This window comes from Lycorma delicatula, chromosome 10, assembly GCF_047948215.1.
Source record: "Lycorma delicatula isolate Av1 chromosome 10, ASM4794821v1, whole genome shotgun sequence".
Taxonomy (NCBI): domain Eukaryota; kingdom Metazoa; phylum Arthropoda; class Insecta; order Hemiptera; family Fulgoridae; genus Lycorma; species Lycorma delicatula.
The window spans coordinates 77,453,017-77,469,740 of NC_134464.1; the positions used below are offsets into that span (position 1 = coordinate 77,453,017).

Consider the following 16,724-nt stretch of genomic DNA (forward strand, 5'->3'; position numbering starts at 1 on the left):
TAAATATTTATGTTTTATTTGAATATTTGAATTTTTTTTTTTTTAACATTGCTAACAATAGGTACCGCAGAAAAAGAAAAGTCAACGTTTCAATTCGTAGCATCATTGGGAACCACGTTTCTAACGTGGCTCGCTCAAATTTTTTCGACCTTAAAATGAGCGTAACTCAATAACGACTCAATCAATTTTCATAAAATTTTCAAATGCCAACTTCCGATATACTCCTACAGCGTATCTAAACTTCAATTAAATTGATTTAGAAGTTTTGAAGATTTTCGAGCCACGAAACTTTATACATGGGGCTATATTTACATAAAATACTAGCCGGTAATGGCTCGCCAATCGTTTAGCCATAGGGCAGAGTCATCTGGGGTTCACATCCGTCCCAAGATCGTGGGGTCGTCACTGATCTCCCCGGGGTCCTGAGGGCCCTCCCGAGCCGTTTGGGTCTCGCTTCGCTCGCCCGCCCGACCCTTCCCTGAGATCCCCCACAGCTCGCTTTGTTCGCCATTACCATCTGTGAGTCCCGTCCCCTGAATCCCTGCAATATTTGTTACCTCATGGTTGTGAGAGTAATATTGATAAATAACAATTAAAGTATTCAGGCTTTATAGAAACAAATTACAAAATAGTAATAATTATGGTAACTGAAGGATAGTGACCTTTGACGAGGAAAACTTTACAACTTACTTCTGTTGCCATGACGACAAAAATATAACAGTGAATTAATAAGATTAATTTTTTTTTTCTTTATTGAATATCTTTGACAACTTCACCCAATTGCTATTTGGCAACTGCTATTGCTATTGCTATTTGCTATTTGAAGTTGCTATTTGGCAACTTCACCCAAGGACCTTGGGTGAAGTTGCCAAAGATATTTTAAGCGATAGACCCTAACCAGGGTCTATCGCTTAAAAACTTTCTTGATATAACAGGAATGTATCCTGCAAATTTGAAAGTAATCGGCCGGTTGGTTCTTGCGTGATGCGAGAAGACAATTTAATTACGGTTAAGGAAATCCCAGTTTAAGTAAATGGTATTTTGATACTCCTCAAACCTTAAAACGTAAAGAAAATCTATTTTTACCCCCAACTTCCGCCATGCGATACGTACTTTTCTTCGAAAAGTCGGTAAAAAATTCGTTTTTTTATTGGTAAAATACCACACGCTCTTGATCAAGAATATACTTAACCAAATTAAACAAGTTTCAGCTAACATATATTACTGAACCTTTATTTATTTATTATTAACCTTTATTTAACTTACTATTTGAACACATTATTAAATGTAAAATGTGTGCAATATTATTCATACATGATGAAGAATAATTCATTTCCGGAAGCCTGTACTATATTATTAACTTTGACGACACTTTAAATTAAACATTTCATCCGATTGGAGTTCCACATTTTAATCTACATGATAAACAATTTTTATACTAGTTTACCACAACGGAGTAGTTTTGTAATAACATCTTACTTACTCCATAGTAGTCGCAACGGAGTAAACATTTTTTGAAAATCTATTTTTATCAAAATTTAAAATTATTTTCATCTCTTTTCTTAAAAAAATTTAAATTATTTCGTAAACATTTTTACGGTAACAACGGACAATAGAAGTTTATTTTTATAGAACTAGTGTAGATTATCGGAAAGACTATTTATTACATATTAATATTTTAAAAGTAAAGTAATTCAGAATTATTATTAAAATTTTTTTTCTGCTAATATCGTCATAATTTATATATCGAGTACAATTATCTTCATTTCTTAACTTCATCGGAATTAAATCACACGTTGACGCCTTTCGGATAAATTCTATTTTCAAAAATGTACAACGAGTTTTAAAAATGGGTATATCCGATACGTGTCAACTTATTATTTAATAAGACGAAGCTTTTTTGTTATAAATACCTTTTCCATATTACGGTATTGTCTTTAAATATATTTTTATAAAATATAAAATTTTATTAAATTTTTCAGATTTGTTAATCAAAATGTCAACAACAATGGATGGACCAATGCCGAAAATTCGTGTTAATTCATTCAGAATAAAGAAACATCGTTATGAAGAAGGAGGATTAGTACAGTATGCTAATCGCCATTGCAGTTGGTTTGGAATAGTAAGTATATTTAAAAAAAAAATGCTTTCAATATTTAATTTATTAATCGACGTGGCGAAAGAAACTACATCTGCATAGTTTTGAACAGCTTCAAAAAGATCTTTTGTAAGCATATTATCAAATCCATGGAACTCGAACGCCACTGAATTGTCGCTGCTGGGATTATTGTCATGTTACTTATTATTAAATAATTATATATTATGCTGAATTATTTCACTCTGAAACATAATATTATTTTTCGGGCCCCCTAAAAAATTACAACTAGTCTTCTAGATAAAAATTATCTTGTGCAGTTCTGCGCAAGAAGACAGACTTTTCATTTCTGATGCCCTCACTATTTCGCAGTCGGAAACGCACTGATTTTCAGAGTACAACGCATTTATTAACGAGAAAATCCTGCAGACAACTATCAAGTTTAAACTCTCTCACCATTGTGACTCACTGCGTAAACGTTTATGAAAAATACAGCAATACTAAGTCAACATACTTCAAATTGAGGTTCGTTATTGTACACTAATTTTCACTGTACAATTTCAGATACACTACCACAGCATATCTAAATTCAATGAAATTAATCTAGTAGGTTTGGAGATTTTTGAGCGGCATAATTTTCAAAATTTTGGAACAATTGAGCGTAACTCAAGAGCGTAACTCGAATTATCTTCATCAAATTCTCACAATCACAACTTTTGATATACTACTACAGAATATCTAAATTTCAATGAAATTACCAAGTAGTTTTGGAGATATTCAGACTACATTTTATCCTTGCATGTTATTTTCGTAATCTTCATACCTAAAAGTAAAGAAAATTCAATTTCTCTTCCCAATCCCACCATGCAATCGAAAGTAAAATCGTATTTTTCTACGAAAAGTCGGTAAAAATGGCTTGTCAGATCATACTTTGGCACCCTGAAATAACGTCTTATGTAGACAGATTATTATTTAATTAAAATATTCTAACTTATATTTATGAATATACAACATTTGTTAAAAAGGATGGTTAATTATTATTAAAAAAAAAAAACGTTTTATTAACTTTTCGTGAAACTTAATAAAACGTCGGCTTACTAAAAGTGTTTTAATATGCTTCTTTTGTGTTTATATTATGCTTATTGTTGGTATTTTTAATAAATTACCGGGGTCTTTTTGAATATCCTCGCAACTCGTACTTATAAGTTTTACATTACCAAACTATATCGATTTATTAATAATTATTAACGTCTAATTGTAAACAAATTTTTATGACGAATAATAATTCAATAAAAAAAAAATGAAAAAATTGAAGTATTTAAGGTAATAAAATTTTATGTATTTTTCGCTTTAAAAAAATGTGTAAATGTAATTTAATAGGCATAAAGAAAGTCATGTGTTATCCACATCAGATTTTTAAAAAATCTGTTTGGTATTCTTGTTCTTAAAAATGTTCAAGTTCACCCCCTTTCAAAATTTTTACTGTATTCCTTAATGTGATTTAATATTTTCAGATATTTAGTTCATAAACCGGGTGACCAACTTAAAACCGAACGGGTAAATATTAAACACAGTTGCGACATATAAGATTTTATGAATATAATGAAAAGGTATATTATATTAAATTCTATATTTACATTAGCAAAAGTTTACATATTTTTACAAATGATGTTAAAATTGGCACCCCGCGCAACGGTGCACACTTTTATGCTACTAAAAATTATAATATGAAATGGAAAAAAAGTATTGCAGTATGCAGTGATGGTGGAAAGCTGATAACAGGAAAAAACAACGAATTTCTAAAAAAAATTAAAAGATCTTTTTATAACAAGGAAGGAATGTATGCGGACTGCTTCTTTCACAGACATGCTTTTACCATTATAAATATGCTGGAAAATCTCAAACAGATTTTTCGTATACTGCAAAAATGGTTAATTTTATTAAAAGTCAACCATTACAAATTGGGCTATTGCTATGTTATGCGTTGAAATGGACGCAAAGAAAAAATTTCTTCTTTTCCATACAGAAGTCAGATGGTTATCATCTGGGAAAGTGTTAAGGCGGTTGTTGAAATTGCTAGATAAATTAATAATATTTTTCCAGGATAAACAAAATTCTATTCTCAATGTTTTTACAGAATAATGAATATAAGTTGCTGTTCTATTTAAATCTATACAAGAACCTTCCCTTGGTCGTGATGTGCCATTCTTGATGCCATGCATCCATCGCGAGGCTGTAAAGCCTCCTCCGTAGGCGGGAGATGGGCAACTGAACGAAATTTAGAACCGGTGCATTGTGATCACCGTTCCTCTCCGGTACAGGCCCGGCTCGAAACCGCATCCCACGACCTCCCTGCCTCTTCGCAACTTCCACATGGCCGCCTGAACTTTCGCCACTAACTCGATTGGGAGAGCCTTTACCAATACGGTGGAAGCCTTGTAGGAGATTGTTTTAAAAACACCAGCACATACTATTAAGGCTCTGAGCTGGGCACTCCTTAAATTCTGAATAAGTGCTATATTTCTGTCGAATCTATGCGCCCAAACGGACGCAGCATAAGAGGCCATACTTTCGAAGAAACCTCGGTACACCATGTAGAAATGACGGCCCGACAACCCGTAATCCTTCCGAGCAATCCTCCTAAGCTTGTGCATCACAGAAACGGCGTCTGCCGCTACTTGCCTAATGTGGTTGCTAAACAGCAACTTCTTATCAAACAAACACCTAAACTGATTCGAGGCTCAATAGCCGTTTGTGGCACAGACATTCGGTCTTATGCTTTAAGGCGACCGAATGAGGTGGTGGCAGGAGAAGTGCCATGCAAATCAATCAATATGTTGCTGTTGCTTAGTTGGCTGATATATTTATGCATGTAAAAGACTTGAATATGAATCACACGGATGTAATAAAAACATTTTATTAATGACTGATAAAATTCATGTTTTCGTTAAGAAGCTTGATATCTGGATTATTTGTCTTCAAAGCAAATATTTTGATGTTTCCACTTGCTTCCGAAATTATATTGAGAAAAATTTGTATGAAGACACTATTATTCAACTCAGTTTGGATAGCATGAAGATGCATTTGCGTGTGCTAAAAATTCAGTTGGTGGAGTATTTCCCAGAAGATAAAAATGATTTTTGAAGAGATGGGTACTGAATCCAATTAGTGAAAATGTTGTAGCTAGCAGTAGTATTTCATGACCAGCTCATACTTAATTCTATGTTTCCATTATAGCAACCATTTTCTCGATTGGATATTGAATTTTAGAAAAACATAAATGCAAAGAATGAAACTATACTGCAATGAAGGGTGAGTAGTACAACTGACAAAACTAGACAAGAATAATAACTTGTAAAACCAACAGTGGCACATGTTAAAAGTGACCTCAAGTAACTACAGTTCGATTTTTAAGTTGCTCAAACTGTATTTATTATTTTTAAGTATTAATATATAATTATATTTATGTATTATACAATACAACAATTGGGTTTAAGAGAAGAGCCTTATTGTCTACCATTGTCATATTTTTAAATGATCTGATGATCGAAATAAATAAATCTGTTATTTTGATCGGTTCATAATAATACATAACATAGATCACCTTAGGAACATGCAAGTATTTAAATTTTACCCAATTCTAGTTTTTTATAATTAATTTTGTGACATCACTCTGATCAAGGTCTTTCGATTACTTCCCTTGATTTTTCTAAGAAAATGCTGAACCAGTTTCTTAAACATGGAATCTCTTTTAACAATTTGTTACATTTTTTATGATATATTATGTTTTAATAAAAATAATGATAACATAATTTATTGACACACTTATTTGTTTTTCAATAAGTTAAAACAATATATTTATTTATTTTTATTTAGATTGTGGCAGGACTGATACTCAATGTGTTATTTCTTAGTATGTGGGGATTGTTAGATTTCCTGCCTTCAAAAGAAGTGAAGTCATCTATGAATGCTAATAAAACAGATAATAATGTAAATAATAAAACTGTTAACAAAGGAATTAATGCAAGTAAAATTCTTAACAATGCTGAAAATAAGCCATTCTGTATTATTGGTAAGTGTGTATCAAATATAAATTTACATTTTAAACAGTTTAATAACTTCTTTCATTTTTCTACAACTATTAAATAAAATTCACAATTGATAAAATTAAAGATTTTAAAAAACCCATGAAACCGTTTTGAAGAAACATATCTACTGCAGCGCCCCCTGGTGGCCTATAACCATAAAACATGTCTAAGAAACTGCTCTGAAGTGATACCTATGTAATTCTAAAAACTCATCAAATCAGTCCAGTAGTTTTTGAGGAAAGTAGTAACAGACACACATACACACACACGCACGTACAAAACCTCTTACCCCTAATGCATACACTGTCACCATTCTGTCATGGGAAAAATATCAACTTAGTTGTCCCACTTTGTACTCATGTTGTTGAGATTACTACAGCCACCCATATTCTACAATTGTGAACTTTCCTCTTAACCACACACTCCTTCTCTTTCCCTTTACAGTGCATTCCCTAGCTTTCTTCAGTAGTCTATCATCTACCATGCACATCACATGTTCAAACTATCTCAGTTAAGTCTCCTCTTCTAATATTCATATATCGGGTTTGGTGTCTAAAGATGTTCATATATTTTGGTTTCTTATATGATCCCTTCTAGTTTTCCTAACATTCTTCTCAGAAACCTCATTTCTTGCACTTGAAGCCAATTGCTACTACTTTCATGTTTTGCCAGCATATATAAGTGTAGGACCATATATAAACTTAAATATCATTTTACTGACTTATTTCATGTTGAGTAATCTTGTGAATAGTGCAAAATACAACTCCCCCTTTTACAAACACTATAGAACCTATTTCCTCCAACATTCAACCATTATGACTAATAGCAGAACCCAAATATCTGAACGTTTCAACCTGGTTCAACTGACAACCATTTAGGTCAATATTTATGTCTTTTCTATTTTTAGAGATCAGCAAAACTTTGGATTTTTCAATACTTAGCTTCATATTTCTTTTTTCCAATTGCACACTCCAGACTGTAGGTTTACCTTAGATTTTGCAATCGACACCAGATCGTCCACATACGCTAACTCGTGAGATATACACTGGTTCAATTCTCCAGTATTCCATACAGAATTAACTTTCTCTGCACATTCAATCCTTTAGAACACCATCTAGCATAATATTCAGTATGCAAGGTACATACTTAATATCTTAAGGTCTGGTGTCACCTTGTCTGACACCAGAGGAAATGAAAAAAACATGGTGATTTGCATTTCCCACTCTAACATAATTACAACACTTGAAATAAAATTTTTTTATTCCATCGATCAGATATTTGGGAACCTTCTGTTTCTCCAAATCAATTCACAACACCCAGTTAAATATCTTTACCAAATTTATAAAACACAAAACTACCTCCCTCCTTATTAAACTCCAAGTTTTTTCTATTATTTATCAGAGCATGAAGACCACATCTTTAGTACTATTTCTGATACCCTTATGGTTCTTGAAATTCCTATTGCTCCCTCATAAAAATAGATATTATTATTGACGTTTCTTAGTCCTCAGAAATTTCCACGAGTCTTCGTGCTAGCCTCAAAACTCTTAATAATAATCTCTTTCCCTCAGGAAGTTTTTGGGTGAACAACATGCACCCAAAACCTGACATTAAAATTTTAAATCAATCTGTATATACTTTGCCTTTAAAATATAGTTGCCACACAGCAGCAATAGAGCTATAAGGAGAGCATATTCTTTTATATTTAATGCTTTTAAATATTTACTGAATCTGAGGTGAATGTGTATCCAGTCTGTCTAGTATTTAATGCAACTAGTGTAGCTTAATCTTATACTTCTTTGTTACTGTATTTTTCAGGGTTACTTCATGTATTTTTTGTTATTTTCAAAACAACATAATAACTACCTTTAAAAGGGTCTTTTCTTTATGTTGGTAATTTTTTTCTGACTGTCAATCATAAACATAAAATATATCTTCTGTTACAAAAGTGTTATTATATTCTATATTTTGTGTAGTATATTGTTAACAAGTGTGGGTGAATAGCCATAAATTTGCGTCAGTGTTATATTATTACTTCATATTGAACAGACTGGATGTACATTACCTACAAATAAGAAGAATCACATTAACATTATTCACAACAGAATCAATTTTTATAAATCACTTTATAAAAACAATTAACATACATAAAGATATTAAATATGACATGAAAATTACCACTCTGCCAATTTCTGTGGGGTAGTGGTAGTGTCTGGGCTTTTCATCTGGAGGTACCAGGTTCAAGTCCTGGTGGTTTTCATAGACTACAAAATTCCATTTCCATATTCCCATAAATAAGTTTCAAAATTTCTGGTTAATTAATTCATCATTACAAAAGAGAAACAGAATTCACATAGAGACCACAATCACAACCTCAACACAGTTTTACAGCATTAAATTTATAAATATTAATTGCCAGATTCAGCATATATGTAAATATCATATTGTTAAACTAAAAATTAAATGAACAAACACAACACTAAATGAATGCATTATTGTAAAAAGTACATCAATTGACTGTTTACTAAAGGGATTAATAAAGCTTTTAAGGCCTTTTTAATAAAGATCGCATAAGTAACAATGCCATTCACTGGTTTCCAGATAAAGAAGAGCTATTTAATTAATTCAAATAGGCCTTTCAAAAGATCATCTTCCATATAATTAGAAATTGATCAAAACCTAAAAAAAAAAAAAAATGGAGCAGTTGTATACTACTGCATATCAAATGAAAAATATGTCTTATGTACGTGAGAAAAGGAAGGCAAAGGTAATTTCTACACTGATCTTTTGTTACTTGTATAAATTTGTTTATGTCTGGATTAAGCAATCAGTATTATATGCTAATTTTTTTTCTTTGTGTTGTTTAACAAAAGCTTCTAATTTCTGGCCAGATATTCCTAAATAATATTTCTACCTAAATCTCACTCACCAAAGCTCATTGAAAGTACGGGTTTTTAAATATAATTATAAATAACTATGTTGACAAGACTGGATGTTAAAACATCACACAGTATTTTGGTGTTGATGGTAACCATTCATGCAATCAATCAACTGATTGTTAGATTTATCCAAAATCAGGGTATCCTGAACTTAACAATTTATTTGAACTCAATTTACTTCCTACACAACCTTATAGTTTATAGAGTAGTTGTTTAATTTACGACAAAATGAGTTCTGAGAAAAAAAGGAATAATCAGTGAAAAAAATCTTTCCTTCTAAGAATGTTTAATAATTTTAAAAGTTTATTTAAGTCCCATGTCTGACTACGTGGCAAAAGATTACAATTTTTTGTGTAATATACTTTTATGAATATACCTTTTTTGTATAATATACCTTTATGGACACATATTTCTTTATGCTTGTTTTTAATTGTTTTTTTTTATTTGTTTGATTTAGGTTGTATGATAAAGTTATCATTCTTGTTGCTTCTTTTGGGAGCGTTAATTTTGGTGAACATTCTAATATGGTTCTGGCTAGAATTGGTAATTACAATAATTTGTTATAATTTTTAGTTTAAAAATATTTATCAAAATTACAAAATTAACTTACACAATAATTTCATTTAAGTTAAAATTGTAGAATAAAGAACAAATAATTAAGTAATCACCAACCAACAAACTTTAAAATAAAATTGTTACACTTATCAAAATTTTTTATGTTTAACTCTGTAACTCTTTAAATATAGCTTTTAGTAAAAATAATTAACTGTATCAGTAATATGCAACTCTTTCTTTCCCTGACTGAAATTTCCCCTACCAATACTTAAAAGATAAAAAACTGTTTTCAGCTTCAATCAATCAACTCAAGTAGACTATACCATACACACACAGATACTCTTGAATGTTCCAAGCAAATTCTTTGTACAAAAAATGATTCTCCATCTCTCCTCTTTTCTCTATGAATCATTAACTCTCTCTTCCTTTTTTGTACTTGGTTCTCTCTAGGTCTTTCCATGATTCTTGCTAACCTTACACACTATTCTCATTTAACATATCTATATCATAGCAGGCTATTTTCCTCAACTCTCTTACTTATGTACATGTCATATGTACAGATCACTAATCCAACAACAGACAATAGCCTTGATATTCTACATAAAAGGATATAAAAAAAAGACATCTTAACACACTTTAACATTATAAAATATAAGTATACAATAATTCATTAAATGATGAGAAACAATTCAATTTGCACATTCTTTTCAACCATGTACTTAATAAGTAATATCTGCCTAGTTATAAAAAAATATCATCAGTATTTTTTTATAACTAGATTCTGTTCTGCTGATATCAGGACAGAATCAGTAGCATTAGTCATCGAAGTGACTAAAGATAAATGATAAAATTTTGAAATAAGATTTTTAAATTTGATTTAGCTCATCGTTATAAAAATTCATATAACAAAATTAATTTGTTTTAATGAAAAATTAAAGTATTAGTTTTCCAAATAGACAGCTAAAATAAATTTTAAAGGAATATTTTATTCTGTTTCTTTTATTTATATATTGAAAGATTGATAATTTTTGTTTACAATAAAGTCAGCATAAAATGTAGAGCCAAAGTGTATTAAAAAATATTAACAAAAAATTTATGTTGATTTATTCAGATTATTCATTTCATTTTTTCAATCAACTAATGAAACTGCTTTAAAAAGTGCTATAAAAATTAAAGATATTTTTTTAAATTCTAACATTTTGAAATAAAGATAAGTCACATCAAACATTGGTATGCCAGTTTCAGTATTCCATGCTAGATTTACAAGAAAAATGAAGAATGAAAAGTAGTTTCCTCTAGACTATATCATAATTGCATATCAGAATGCATAGCACACTGAAATTTTCAGGTTTGCAATTGACATCTTCATTCCATTCATCTCAAGGACTGACTTCATTAAACATTATTACTCTCACAGAAAGGAATTTCTGTCTCACACCTCTTGTTTTCAAATTTAAGTTTATGTTTTAAATTTAAATGTTTTCAAATGCAGATTCTTTCAAAAATGAGGCCTCAAATGTTTTTGTGCCTCAACCACAAAAGAAAGGCTAAAACAGATAGTACAAAGGAGCAATAGATGGTACAGAGGAGCAGTAGAAGTATCCCTTCTACTGACAAAAAATGCTCCATAATTTTTTAAGTGATCTTGTATTTTTAATATTCTAAAGTTTTATTTTATACTGAAGTTAATGTAGGTGAGGTTTAGTTGTTAATAACAGAATAAAACAGTGAAGGAAATGATTATATAAAGGGAATGTAACAGAAGAACTAGCCTAATGTAATTTTTATGACCCTATACAAACTTACTCTGCTTTCATATTCTTTATTGCAACAGTGTAATTATCATTCAATTTTAAGCTTGGATCAATGAGAGACCAGGACTTATAATACAGAGGTTACTATTTATCTATCTATGTCTATTTTCTTTGATTTCATATGTTTATTGAAATTTCAGAGCGCTTTGCACAATCTTATATATTTTGATATCAAAAATTTAAGTAATACATTTGAAATTCTTTTCTAAACAATAAGCTGCCTAACTTTGAGAGATAGTATCAGGAGGCTAAGTAAGCGATTCATCTGAACAGAATAAGTAGAATAAAACCTTTCAAAGAAAAAAAAAACTTTTACAATAACAGGGAATAATTTCATTTGGTTCAGAATAGTAGGTAACGGAAATGACTGATGACTGTAGAAGAGTGAATACTTAGTAGGAGTAATAAAATATGTGATTCAGTGTATACCATATGAAAAGAGTGGCGGATTGTAGAAGTGACATTCAGATGGAAAAGAGGAAAGATAGTAGAATATTTAGGGTATTTTAGAATGTATAAGGCTTGGTGAGGGATAATGAAACTGATAGATGTACAATAACATGAGAAATAATCTGAACATAATTATTATTTAATAAAATACAATTATGATTAGAAAACTTTAATACAGATATAGCATCAACAAGAAATTACAAATCTTTTGATTTGTATTTACAAATTTTTTGATTTGAAACCGTACTTATGGTTTCTTTGACAAATAAATTTCCTTCAAACAAATAAATTTCCTTATGTTATTGATTTAATGAAGTCAATTATTGTGATAATGTTTTAATTTTTCCCTTTTTTTTAACAGTGCCTATAGATTTTTAATTCTATTTCTATTAGGACAGATCTTGTAATTTAAAAACTTTTTTATATGTCTGGCAGTACAGAATGATGATTAAACTTATTGGGATTATTTCTTGTGGAAAGAGTCTTGTAGGCTAAATGATGACAAACTTTGTTTACACAATATTAATCTTAATGACTTTCCAATTTACCATTGGTACTAATAGGCCTTCAAATATAAAATAACTCTGAACTGTTGTTTTTTTCTGGGTGTTTGTTTGATGTCGGCTGGTGAAATTTTTATTTGCTTCTTGACGTAAAAAAGGTTACAGGTTAACAATAGAAAAAATTTCTCTAGTTTCTTCAGTCCAGTTTGAATGTATTTTGGCCTATATAAATCTTCTATTTCCCCAAAATTGTATTGAGAAATGGTCTTTATCTAATAAATGAGCTTTCTGTCTTAATAGCAAGCAATCAGTGCTGAATAGTTCTCATATGTCTTTTCTTTTTTTTTGCAACTGGCTCTTGAATTAAGCTTAAGTTCAATTTCACAGCAAGTTATTGACATTTATTAAGGGTTAATGTCAGTTAGATAAAATAAAAACCATAAATAATCCTGGTATTATGTATTTTTGTTTCAGTATCACCAGACCCTTGAGTTATCATCAATCTATGTTGTACTAAATTGTAAATCACGTGAACAGATATTACGTCAACAACGTTGGTGAAAAGTGCAATTAAATTCAAACAATATGAAGGCTGTAAAAAAATTTTTTTTCAGTAACAAATTTAAACTGTAAATAAAATATAATAAAAAAATAAAAAGATAATACATTATTATGTTTTTATTAATATATATAAATATAAAAGAGGCGATAAAATATTATAAATAAGTTAAAAAATTAAATTATATCTGTGTTATTTAACTTATTTATAATATTTTATCTCCTGATGATGGTTCTGAAATGAACCAAAAGGTCTCGAGTCACACTTAATTTGCTGGTAAGATGGATTTTCATTTTTAATAGTTTTTAATAATTTAATAGAATAATGTTTGCAACATATTTAAGTATACATTTTTTTCCTAATGTGTATACATTGCAATCTGTTCAACTAATGAAAATAAGAAACCCCAAATGGCCCAACGAGATGAGAATGATATGTATGACATGTAAATGAGATAAGTCTTGTACAGACTCGAGCTGACCATTCTAAAGACTTGAGTTTAATTGAGCCCTAACCATCAATGAACAGTGTTATCCACAGTCTAGTATACAAATCCATAGAAAAGTGACTATACTGTGATTTGGACCTCAGAACTTTTGGCTTTGAAAATCAGCTGTTAAACAACTCATTGGCGATGACAAGTTAACTAGACCAGCCTGGTGGGGTAAATATACATTTAATAAGAATTTTTCAAACTCACATAAATTGAGTATGGAATATATTTGGAAAATATACATGGGAAATCTTTTATTTAATTTTCATTGGTTTGAAGATCTTTTAGATGATTCATTTGTTATAATATAAAGTGTATTAAAATTTCTTTCTAACATCCAAAATGTAATTCTTATACTCTGAAAGTTTTAAGTTAACGATCTGATTGAAGGAGATAACAATTTATTTTAAAATAAATTATTTGATTAGGGAATAACTATTGAAACTGTTAATATAACCTCAGAATTAAGTGGAAATAGAAATACTTTGGATCCTCAATGGACAACAATAGAAAATGAAATTTTATTTTTACTAACAAACTACAAATATTAATTTATTACATTCAGTAATGATTTAGGAAGAAAAACACAACATCAAGTAAAAAATGTATCAATTACTTACTATTCTCTCATTTTTATAACGATCTAATTTATTGCTTCTTTGTCCTTTAAGGACAGGCTTTTAAGCTGTTTTAAGGCTCAACACTTCCTTGATTTTCTTAGATCTCATTTTACAGTAGGTTTGTAATTCTAGGTACAGGAAGGTAATATATTAGTTGTCATTTTCAATAAAAGATGTAAAATTTACGATCTGAAATAATAAGTCTATTTCATTCAGTGGCTTTCATTAGCCATTTATTCTTTCTACTTTATCATTCTATATGTATAACATCTTAAAATGCAATCCTGATTCGACATTACTTTTATAGCTGCTAGTAGAATATGAATTCCTTTGGTTAGATGAGAGGCACCATGATGGGTAAAATTATTGGTAAAGCTGTCATCTTATTGAGGTAGATTTTTGATCAGGGTTATTTCCACTTAGTTTTTCTACTATTAGGATTTCTCTTCTTCTGCTGTAAAGATCATTGATAGATTGTCACCAGCAACTTTAAGTAGAAGCAATATACGAGTAACTGTTTGGTACCAGGGGGAGTAAGTTGTTTGCAAGTTTTTTAGGCAGGAAAGATGGTCGCAGGAAGCTGTGGGTCGATGGATGAGAACCCTCATCCCCAACATCAAGCCATGGTTGTCGAGAAGATTTGGTGAGGTTGATCATCACCTATCGCAGTTTTTTACAGGACATGGTTCCTTCAATAACAACCTGCACAAAATAGGCAAGAGAGAAGAGCCAATTTGCAACTACTGCAACGAGATAGATGATGCTGAGCACACCTTTTTTGAGTGCAATAGGTGGGACATACTTAGACATAGTAAGGCACTCACAGGTATAACTCCAGAGACAACAATAGAATACATGCTAAGAAGCGAGTCAAACTGGAATAATTTTGCTAGTTTTGTTAGACAAGTCGTTCTACAGAAATACTCCGATGAGAGAAGACAAGGTGTTGTCTAGAATAGGACTGGGTGGACAGCCTTGCTGATGAGGTCCAATATGCTGCGGTGTGTTGGCACTGATGAGCCACCAAGGACTCCATGGGTAAAGTCAGGTAACAGCACACTGAATACCGAAGGGACCCAGTGCACTGGCCAAAAGGGCAATATTAATAAAGAACTCTCAAAAAGAGCTAACCGGTAGGCCGACCTGCCATGCCGGTATATAGCCAGTAGGTGGGGAGGCCTATTTGAGTTTAAAGACACTCCCCTGGGCGGCGTAATACCAACAAGTTGGTCCGGCCCAGGGAAGCTGAGAGAAAAAAAAAGTTTTTTAGGTTAATACTTATCCCACTTACATTTGACCACCTTTTGATTGAAGACCCTGGTTTTATCATTTTTAATATTTTATCTTTTTTTACTTCAACATTGTACTGGATTGTAACAGAAGCAAAATTCAATTACATTTTGGCAATTATCCAGTTTTGTGTTAGCTGTTCCTGAGTGAATCAGCACTTAGTTGATAATGAAAACACCAGTGAATATTATACAATGGTAACATTGACATTAAATTAAACTGAATTACATGTTCAGCTGTATTTGAATCTATCTGACTTCTATATCATGGAAGGTTTCTGCTGATAGTATTACAATAGTACTTTGGTCAGTTGTGATGCAAGCCCATCATACAAATGGTTAAATTTATTCACCTATTTATTTCTACTTATCAAGAGTTTTTTAATCCATTAAAAACATAATAATGAATGATGATGTGAAGTTGCTATTTCAAATTTTATGTCTTTAAACTGGTATTTGCAAACTACATTTTATAATTAGGTAATAGTTTCTGTTTTTTAAAAAACACTTTCATTGTAGTACTGTAAAAACAGTATCTTACCTCCTTTCACCGTTCTGATGTATTTCAAACCAAATAGCTGTTCTTGTTTCTTCAATTTTGCTTTGTAAGTATTCTACATGTTCTAATAGTGCGTGGGCTTATATATTGCTGGAGTAAACAATGCCGAATAAATGTAGAATGCTGACAAACATATTTTTAAAAATGTACAAATTACACACCTCTACCAATTTTCTTTCCTTTGTCGGTTATTCAACCCAGCAGTTTTATAATCCTGTTTATAGTAGGAATTCAGCTAAATTATGTGTAGTAAATATTAAAACCAACAAGAGGTATCTGTAAGATCTTCTAGGTATCTTCCAGGATTTCTATAAACAAATAATCATTTAATGACACATTAAAATAAATTATATAAAAAAGTGATATTTGTGTATTATGACAAAAATGATTAAACAACTCTTTCCTTTTATTATTTGTTAATATTCCACATATATTAAATACACTTTTACTATTTAAATTGTGTTAAAATACAAATAATTTATTTAAAATAAAACCTTAAGTAAAATAACTTATTACAGCTTTCTTAATTCTTTGTGTATTGTTTTGTATATTATATGACAAATGTATAATGTTCAATAAACTGCATGGTGAAGTAACAGCATGTTCATTTTTCAACCCTTTTTTGATTCTGGGATTGAATCCCAATCGGGCTTGGCACATTTTTCATCGTCATAAAAAAGAGGGAAGTGTAACTAAGAAATCAGCCAGTAATTGTTAAGAATAAATAAATGATTTAATTTAATCTAAACAGTTGTTACAT

The 16,724-nt window shown here is 30.5% G+C and overlaps 1 long non-coding RNA gene across 1 annotated transcript; it reads right to left on the reverse strand.

The window, feature by feature from the left end:
• Positions 1-12,777: 12,777 nt before the first annotated feature.
• Positions 12,778-16,273, reverse strand: LOC142331300 (uncharacterized). Its single transcript, XR_012757956.1, has 2 exons — positions 15,947-16,273; positions 12,778-13,036 (listed from the first exon to the last, which is right to left on the reverse strand). It is a non-coding gene; the product is annotated as an uncharacterized LOC142331300 (long non-coding RNA).
• Between the last annotated feature and the right edge of the window lie 451 nt (positions 16,274-16,724).